We start from the raw sequence: 9,190 nt of genomic DNA on the forward strand, positions 1-9,190 counted from the left end.
ACTCTGTATGACAGACTGTAGGTCCATCCACCTCACTACAAATAACTCAGTTCCGTTCCTTTTTATGGCTGAGTAATATTCCATTGTATATATGTGCCACATCTTCTTTATCCATTCATCTGTTGATGGACACTTAGGTTGCTTCCCCGTCCTGGCTATTGTAACTAGAGCTGCAATGAACATTTTGGTACATGACTCTTTTTGAATTATGGTTTTCTCAGGGTATATGCCCATATGCCACTCTGTAATTCAGTGCAAAATCCACAGTTGTTCTCCTTCCCAGGTCCTTATCTGCTTAGATTTTTCTACCCTTGGTTTTATCATCTTATATAGGTGCTGCTCATTTATTGGCAACAGATGTATATTGCTTATGATTTATGTCCTAAGGAGGGAGGAAGAGGAAGAAGTTTAGAAGATTGACTCTCTAGCCAGCTTTAGTCTCTTTTCTAGCCCTCTTAAATACATCAAATGCATATGAAGTTAAACAGAGCAGATTTACTTAGATACTACAGTGAGGTTAGGATGCTGGAGGAATTGGTGAGGAGTTTGGGAAGTAGAGTGAAAAATATAATATGTGTGTTAGTCAGCGCTGTCCAGAGAAACAGACCAATTAGAGAGAGAGAAAGAGTTTTCCGGGAATTGGCAAACATTCCTGGAGGCTTGGTGAGTCTAAAGTCTGATGGGGTGGCAGGCAGGCTGGAGACTCAGGGAAGAGCTGCAGTTCAAGTCCAAAGGCAGCATGCTGGCAGAACTCCTTCTTGCTCTGGGGAGATCAGTCTTTGCTCTATGAAAGTCTCCAACTGATTGGGTAAGGCCCACCCACATTCTGGAGAGTAACCTGCTTTACTAATAGTCCACTATTTTGAATGCTAATCTCTTCCAAAAAAACACCTTCACAGAAACGTCCAGGAAAATGTTTGGCCAAATATTGGGGCACCATGGTCCAGACACTTGACACATAAAATTAATCATCGCAAAATACCTAAAGGGAGCAGAAAAATAAGACCAAGGGGAAACCTACCCCAAGTTGACAAACATCACTGCAGAAGGTCCTCATCTGTTTCGACTGTTGTATAATTTAGGAGCAAAAAAAAAAAAAAAAGACTCCTAACCAAACAATAACAAAATTCAACAACAAACAACAACCATTTTTTATGCCCATGGAAGATTCTGGAGATTAGACATCTAGACAGGAAATAGCTTGTGGTTTGTCTCTGCTCAGCAATGTCTGGGGACTCTGCTGGAAGGTACTAAGGTTCTAGCAGCTGGCACCACCTGAAGTCTGGCAGTGGATGCTACCTGTTGGCAGGGGCATTTGTTTCGCTCCAGGTGAGACTCACAGCTTGGTAGCTAGCATCCCCCAAAGTGAGAGTCCCAAAATGGGAGCCAGGAGGAAGCCTTTTTTGATCCAGCCTCCAGAGACATACAACATTACTTACACTATGGAGTTGGTCAGAGCTGTCACAGCCTCACCCAGATTCAAAGGGAAGAAACATAGAACTCTTCTCTCAGCGAGAGGAGTGGCAAAGTATTTGAGGACATGTTTGAAAAACCACCATACTGCCCATTTTCTTCTTTTTATTTTTAATAATTTTATTTAAAAGTAATAATAAGTAATAGCAAAAATTTAACACAAATAACTCACAGTTCTTTCACCTCATTAAATTGATTATTTTCATTTTACCAGGTTAATTTGTAGAAAAAAATGCAATTTCATTTTTTTGCCTATTTGTCTATTATTATTTTTTCTCGGCTTTGCCACTTACTGTGTCAATTTATAAACTTCTCTGGGCCAAGGTTCCTCATCTATGAAATGAGGGAAATAACAGTCCCTACCTCACAGGGTTGGTGCAGGCATCAAGTGAGATAGCCTATGTAAAACCTTAAGAACCATGCCTGATACCAATCAGTAATACATAAATAAAGGTAAATTTTTCTTTTTAAAATATTATTACTAAAAACATGCATTCAGGGACTCCCTGGTGGCGCAGTGGTTAAGAATCCGCCTGCCAATGCAGGGGACATGGGTTCGAGCCCTGGTCCACGAAGGTCCCACATGCAGCGGAGCAACTAAGTCCATGCGCCACCACTGAGCCTGCCCTCTAGAGCCCGCGAACCACAGCCACTGAGCCCACGAGCCACAACTACTGAAGCCCGTGTGCCTAGAGCCCATGCTCCGCAACAAGAGAAGCCACCGCAATGAGAAGCCCACGCACTACAATGGAGAGTAGCCCCCACTCACTGCCACTAGAGAAAGCCTGCGCACAGCAACGAAGACCCAACGCAGCCAAAAATAAATAAAACAACAACAACAACAACAAAAACACATGCATTCTGACTTTTCCCTTAGCATTATGGCATGAATATTTTGCTAGCTCAATTTTTATCTCCTTCCATACTCTCTCTCCTTTACTTTCTCATCATCCTCAAGGTCACCCCTAGTGATTGTTCCTCCACAGCTATAAACACATATTTTTCACAGGGTGTCATTTATTTTTACAATTTGAAATCACACACTATACTTTTGTTTGTAAGTTGCTTTTCTCATGTAGCAGTATATATAATGGACATCCCCTCCAAGTCAATTGATGTAGCTCTAGCTCATTCTTTTTCAAAGCTAAATGATATTCCATCATAGAGATTCACCATACTTTTTTTATTATTCCCCAGTTGATGGACATTCACATTAGTTCCAGTTTGCTATCACTTTAATAACACTGCAATACATCTTCTTATGCAAAGCTATTCACCTATTGGTACTCTTGTTTCTACAGAATAGAGTCCCAGAACGTATATTCATCTCCATATGGGGGTTAAAGAAATAAATATATGTTTCCTTTCTTGGAATGCTAACCTAGTGAGGAGACAGACATTTAAACAAGTAATTAGAATATGAGAAGTGATTATAAAATGGAAATGTGTATATCTAGCTATTTGATTGCTCTTTTTGGGGAAATATAATGTAAAAAAACCAGAACCTCCTCTTGAGAACTTTTAATGTGTAAGAACGACCCCAAATGACTGGAAGAGTCTGTGTAGTATGTCAGGAAATACATTGCAATGTTATTGCTTTGGAAGGGCCCAGATGTTTCCAGATGTCTTTTCCAGTGCTGATTTATAACTCCATGATAAGCAGAAGATTGTACTAGCAAGAGTACATTTATCAAAAGACGATTACCTAAATGAATCCAACAGCTCTTTAAGGGAATAACACCCTTTATATGCTAATTCATCCAGTTCATGCACCACTTTTGTCATTTCCATATGTGGTATCCAGGTTTTGTCTTTCACTGACAGATCTGTGAAGTTAAGGAGAAACCTTGCAATAGAGAAGAAATGTGTTTATAATTAAGGAAATGGATATTCTATCAAAGGCCCTGGTAAAATTTCATGGAACATTAGACTTCACAGAACTGTCATGTGGGGCCTGGCCTATCCATAAGAAGTTAGAAATTGCCCAACTTCAAGCAAGTCTTTGCTTGAATGTGTGCTAATAACTTTGGTTCTATTTTACAATCTTTCCAGTGGCCCTGAAAACTTTTGAGAACCTCTAATTGTAAGCCTTACTCTCTGTAGAATCCATCAATTTCTGCAATTAATGGGATTTACTTCATATCCTGATTCCATACTTTGGCAAGGCCCAGTGTGACCCATCTGTAGTTCTTTTCAATCCTGTCTCTTTTAATTATATTCATGGAAAAAAAACACATGTCTTGCTCCTGCATGGAGAGGTATTTAAAAATCCCAAAGGAAAATTAAAAACATGAGGTACTAAGTTGATTAGATGAAGTCCCAGATGCCATGGTAACAATTCAACTTCCACAGCTCTAAGGAAGAAAGACCTTGAGTTTCAGGGTAATTTAACAAACAATTTCCCTGCCTTCTTCCACCTCCAAGAGACTTAAGGATGAACTTCCTAGGTTGGCACAAAACTAGTAATTATCAGAAGTGTCTGATTCCTCTCCAGGAAATCTGCATGAAAAACTATGCTTTTACTATATGATCACAACCCTTAACCCTGCCAGGTCACCCATGTCTTGATTTCTACCACACCAGCTCTTCACTCCAACAAGACTTGTGTTTGCTTGTCTGCGCATCTCCTCCTATTGTCTCAGTCCATCTGTCTCCTCCTCTTCTCGTTTCTTTCCCCAGGTAACCTAGTGCACTGGGATCATCACTTCAGTCCTCTCACCAGGACCTTCAACTTCTTTGCCCCTAGATCTTTCTGCCATACACACCACGCAGACCTCCAACTAAGAGTCAATATGAAGAGCACGTTTTCAATCCTATATTCATGCTCTTCCAAACTGAGGAGAACATTACCCAAGGATGCAGATTAGTGTCATGCCTGACTTTCAGCATCCATTGGACCCTTAATATTACTCAATAACCTTTTCACCTATTTCTGGACAGCTCCCTTTCTCATTCTCCACAGAAAAAAACCATTGACTTACCCACCTGTACTGATCTAACAGTCTTTTAATACAGTCAGGAAAAGAAGTGAGAGGTTTGGTCTGATGTTTTATTACTGAGCCCATGTCGTGTTCTCATGGTTACTTCCTTATCTTCTAGGTGCATATAAACCATGCCATTCATTTGCAATTTTTTCTTTCCGTTCTGTCTGCTTGAGAGATTTGATCCATTCCCATCAAGTACTAATGTCCACTAAAATAGGAATTCTCCATTTTGGATCCATAGCTCCCCTGGGGTGCTGTTTTCCAGCATCACCGGTGAGTGAGCAATTGTGGTGACCCTGACCTGACTCCATGCTCCCCACTGCCCAGCCCCCTAAGGAGGCATTCTCTGCATCCTCACTGCTCCAGTGGAAAAATGTCTGGGTCTAGTATGTAGCCAGCAGTTGGCCTAAACGTTAGGCCAATTCCCATAGTTTTTGGGGCTCACAGAAACTGGGAGTTCTTCCCCTTCTAATCTTTGTAGTTACTTCCTTGTTTCTTCTTGTCCTGCAACTATCCACGTACTCTGCACCTACACCTGAACAGCTGGTCATCGCTGGCGAATATCACACACCAGACTGCTAACTGAGCTCATGTCAAATGTATGATCATGAATCTCAAATGAGCATCTAACAATATGGCACCCATCCAGTATATGTTCACAGTAAAGCCACTTTTCCATCCTCAACTATTTGACATCTTCTCCTCTCTCTCCAAATCTCCTTCACCCTCCACTGGTCTCACCTCATTCTTTATGAAGAAAATAGACATCATTATATGTTTTGCCTTGTCTCACCCCTAATTCCAACAAGTTACCTCTATCTGTGGCCACGTTCCCTCCTTTCCCTTGAGTTATGGTGGAGGATGTGTCCTTGCTCCTTTTTAAGGACAATCATATTTCCATTCATCTTTCAAAGACTTTATTTTAGATGCATTTTTTAACATCTTTATTGGAGTATAATTGCTTTACAATGGTGTGTTAGTTTCCGCTTTATAACAAAGTGAATCAGTTACACATATGTTCCCATATCTCTTCCCTCTTACGTCTCTCTCCCTCCCACCCTCCCTATCCCACCCCTCTAGGTGGTCACAAAGCACCCAGCTGATCTCCTTGTGCTATGCGGCTGCTTCCCACTAGCTATCTATTTTACATTTGGTAGTGTATATATGTCCATGCCACTCTCTCACTTTGTCACAGCTTACCCTTCCCCCTCCCCATATCCTCAAGTCCATTCTCTAGTAGGTCTGTGTCTTTATTCCGTCAAAGACTTTATTTTAAAATCATCATTTCTATTTTTCATCAATTTCTCTCTTTTTGCTGGATCATTCCCTTCAGCAAAGATGCCTTAGTGTCACCAACTTAAACCCCCTTCTCTTGACTTCATATCCCTCTTCAACTCTTGCCCCATTTTGGCTAGTACTCACAGTAAAACTCCTAAAAGAGTTTCCTACAGTCACTGTCTCCACTTTTACACTTCCTGTATTCCCCTCAGGCCACTCCAGTTGGGTTGTCATCAAGGCCACTACAGAAATGATACTTACCAAAGTCTTTAGTGACTTCCATCTTGCCATATCCAATGGTGGATTTTCAGTTTCTAACTCACTGGAACCCTCCCTAGTATTTGATTACTACATCCTTCTTAAAATACTTTCTTCACTTTTCTTTTAAAATAACAAAAAAATTCTTATGTTACTGACCTACCCTTCTCTTTTTTTTTTTTTTTGCAGCTTCTCCTCTTTTAGGCCACTAAATGTTTTAGTTCTCCAGGTGTGTTGTGGACTGCACAGTTGTGTCCCCCTAATTTTCACATGTTGAAAATCTAACCCCTAATAAGGTGCTATTAGGAGGTGGGGCCTTTGGGAGGTGATTAGGTCATGAGGGTGAAACCCATGTTGGGATGAGTGTCCTTATAAGAAGAGAAAGAAAGCTAGCCCTCTCGCCCTCTGCCATGTAAAGATACAACAACAAGACCACCATCTGTAAACGAGGAAGGGGATCTTCACAAGACCCTGACCATGCTAGTGCCCTAATCTTTGACTTCGAGCCTCAACAACTATGAGAAATAACTGTTGTTTAAGCCACCCAGTCTATGGTAGTTTGTTATAGCAGCCCATGATCAGATAAGGACCTAATTCTTGGCTTTCTTATCTGTCTACAATCATCTAGTCACATGGTTTCAAATACTTGTTTATATTTGAACAAATATGAATATCAAATATTTATATGAATATCAAATATTTATTCATAACTTCCAAATTTATATCTCTAGCACAGCCCAGATTTTCTCCCAACCCACCAACCTCAAACATATTTAAATGCTTAGATGAAGTGTAATAAACATTCTACTTTACATGGCCAGAACAAAACTTGATTCCTCATCTCTCCCACTGAGCAAATAATTGTATGCTTCACAAACTTTCCCCATCTCAGTAAGAGGCATCATTATCCATTGGTTTGCTAATGCACCAAACCTGGGAGTCATCCTTAATTCCTCCCACTTTTACTCTAGCAGTAAGTTCTGTAGGATCTTCTTTCAAAATATAGCTTGAACCCAACTGCCTCTCATCATCTTTATGCTATAATCCTAATCCAGACCACCATCATATCAGGTCTGGATTATTGTATTAGCTTCCTAGGGCAGCCATAACAAGGTACCACAAATTGGGTGGCTTCAACAAGCCAAGAAGTTTATTGACAGAAGTTTATTGTCTTACAGTTCGGAGGCTAGAAGTCTAAGATCAAGGTATTGGGATGGTTGGTTCCTTCTGAGGGCTGTGAGAGAGAATGCCTCTCACTTGGATTCTGGTGTTTTGCTGGCAATCTTTGGCATTCTTGGCCTATAGAAGCCTAATTCTGATCTTTGTCTTCATCTTCAACCTTTGTGTGCATGCCTGTCTCCAAGTTTCCCCTTTTCATGAGGATACGCAGTCATATTGGATTAGGGCTCACCATACTGGCCTCATTTTAAGTTGATTACCTCTGTAAAGACCTTATCTCCAAATAAGATCTTGTTCTGATGTATTGGGGATTAGGATTTCAATATAGGAATTTTACAGAGGGACACAATCAATCCATAACAACTTTTAAAATAGTTTCCTATTTGTTTTTTTTAGACTACTCTCTTGTTCGCTTATTGTCTATTCTACACACAGTGAGACAGTGATCTTTCTAAAATGTAAATCATACCATGTCACCACCTGTTTAAAACTGTACAACAGCTTCTCATTGTAATAAGAATAAGATTTCTTATCATAGCCTTTAAATATCTAGTCCTAGCTCTTTGCATCTGCCCCTATTCTCTCATCACTCATTGGGCTCCAAACATGTAGCCTTTCTGTCCCTGAAATCCCCCAATCTCATTCCTGCCTTAGGACCTTTCTACTTGCTGCTTCTGCAGTTTGGAACCCTCCTATGGAGTCACAAAATTGCTTCCTTCCCCTCATTCAAGTCTCAATTTAAGTGTCACTTTGTCAAAGGCCTGCCCTAACCATCCTAGCTAAAATGATGCCCCCATCAGTCATCTCTCTATCACATTATCCTATTTTTTTCCCCTCCTAATTACCAGAGATAATCTTATTTGTTTATATATATATTTGGCTAGCCCAGTAGGATGAAAGCTCTATGAGGGCATGAACGCTGGCTGTCTTCCTCGCCTCTGTATTTTCATTTCTTTCAGCAAGGAATATAGCAACTAATCAAATATTTGTTAACTGACTAACCAGCCCCTTCTCGGTGTTAGTGATGACATCTGTAGTTCTTTTAGTAGTTAGGACTATAATTTCTCGGGAACTAGAAATGTTAACTCCTCTGCAGAAGGTCAGTGATCTTTTACTGACCCCTCCCGAATCTTAGACCAGACATCAACTCAACATTTCAATGTATTAAGCACTTATAAGTTTTATCACATGGACGATGAGTCTTTTGGATGTTTCCTGAAGACCATTCTCCTTGAATGGAGATATTAGAAGTAAAGGAAAGTTCAAATAGTTCAGCTTTGTCTTAGTTGACTACTATATTATGTAGTAGTCAAGACAGGACTACTATTAAATTAAATAATTTAATTTGCCCCAGATAGAAATCCTCGTCTTGTTCTTCCCACACATAATTTTGCTGAGAAGCCATTTTTATTTTTCCTGCTTTTTTTCTATAGACTGATTGATTGATTGAAGTATAGGGATTTCTCTGGTGGTCCAGTTGTTACCGGGGACCTGGGTTCGATCCCTGGTCGGGGAACTAAGATCCTGAAAGCCACACAGCATGGCCACACACACAAAAAAATTTATTGAAGTACAGTTGATTTACAGTGTTGTGTTAGTTTCAGGGATACAGCAAAGTGATTCGGTTATATATATAGATATAGATTTTCAGATTCGTTTCCATTATAGGTTATTACAAAATAATGAGTTTAGTTCCCTGTGCTATACAGTAGGTCCTTGTTGGTTATCTTTTTATATATAGTAGTGTGTATATGTTAATCCAAAACTCCTAATTTATTCCTTCCCCCCTTTCCCCTTTTGTAACCATAAGTTTGTTTTCTATGTCTGTGAGTCTATTTCTGTTTTATATATAAGTTCATTTGTATCATTTTTTTAAGATTCCATATATAAGTATATGGATATCATATATTTGTCTTTCTCTGTCTGACTTTACTTAGTATGATAATCTCTTGGTCCATCCATGTTGCTGCAAATGGCATTATTTCATTCTTTTTTATGGCTGAGTAATATTCCATTGT

At 39.8% G+C, this 9,190-nt stretch overlaps 1 protein-coding gene across 1 annotated transcript in view; it reads left to right on the top strand.

Moving 5' to 3' along the window:
* The window catches only part of CORIN (corin, serine peptidase), a 229,776-nt gene that overhangs the window by 194,340 nt on the left and 26,246 nt on the right, over nt 1–9,190 (top strand). The window lies entirely within an intron of this gene.

This window comes from Physeter macrocephalus, chromosome 7 (assembly GCF_002837175.3).
Source record: "Physeter macrocephalus isolate SW-GA chromosome 7, ASM283717v5, whole genome shotgun sequence".
Classification (NCBI taxonomy): Eukaryota; Metazoa; Chordata; class Mammalia; order Artiodactyla; family Physeteridae; genus Physeter; species Physeter macrocephalus.